The sequence below is a fragment of the Mizuhopecten yessoensis genome, unplaced genomic scaffold (assembly GCF_002113885.1).
Source record: "Mizuhopecten yessoensis strain PY_sf001 unplaced genomic scaffold, ASM211388v2 scaffold10613, whole genome shotgun sequence".
Taxonomy (NCBI): Eukaryota; Metazoa; Mollusca; class Bivalvia; order Pectinida; family Pectinidae; genus Mizuhopecten; species Mizuhopecten yessoensis.
The window spans coordinates 25924-26627 of NW_018408634.1; positions in this window are offsets into that span (position 1 = coordinate 25924).

Genomic DNA, 704 nt, shown 5'->3' on the forward strand with positions numbered 1-704 from the left:
TGATAGGTCCACGATAAATCAGACCCGTGACGTGTGATAGGTCCACGATAAATCAGTCCCTGTGACGTGTGATACGTCCACGATAAATCAGACCCTGTGACGTGTGATAGGTCCACGATAAATCAGACCCTGTGAGGTGTGATTGGTCCACGATAAATCAGACCCGTGACATGTGGTAAGGCCACGATAAATCAGACCCTGTGACGGATGATAGGTCCACGATAAATCAGACCCTGTGACGGATGATAGGTCCACGATAAACAGACCCTGTGACGTGTGATAGGTCCACGATAAAACAGACCCTGTGACGTGTGATACGTCCACGATAAATCAGACCATGTGACGTGTGATACGTCCACGATAAATCAGACCCTGTGACGTGTGATTGGTCCACGATAAATCAAACCCTGTAAGGTTTGATAGGTCCACGATAAATCAGACCCTGTGACGTGTGATTGGTCCACGATAAATCAAACCCTGTAAGGTTTGATAGGTCCACGATCAATCAGACCCTGTGACGTGTGATAGGTTTACGATAAATCAAACCAAGAGACGTGTGATACGTCCACGAAAAATACGACCATGTGACGTGTGGTAGGGCCACGATAAATATATAAACCCATTACATCCGACCTACCAGAGACACATTATATCCGACCTACCAGAGACCCATTACATCCGACCTACCAGAGACCCATTACATC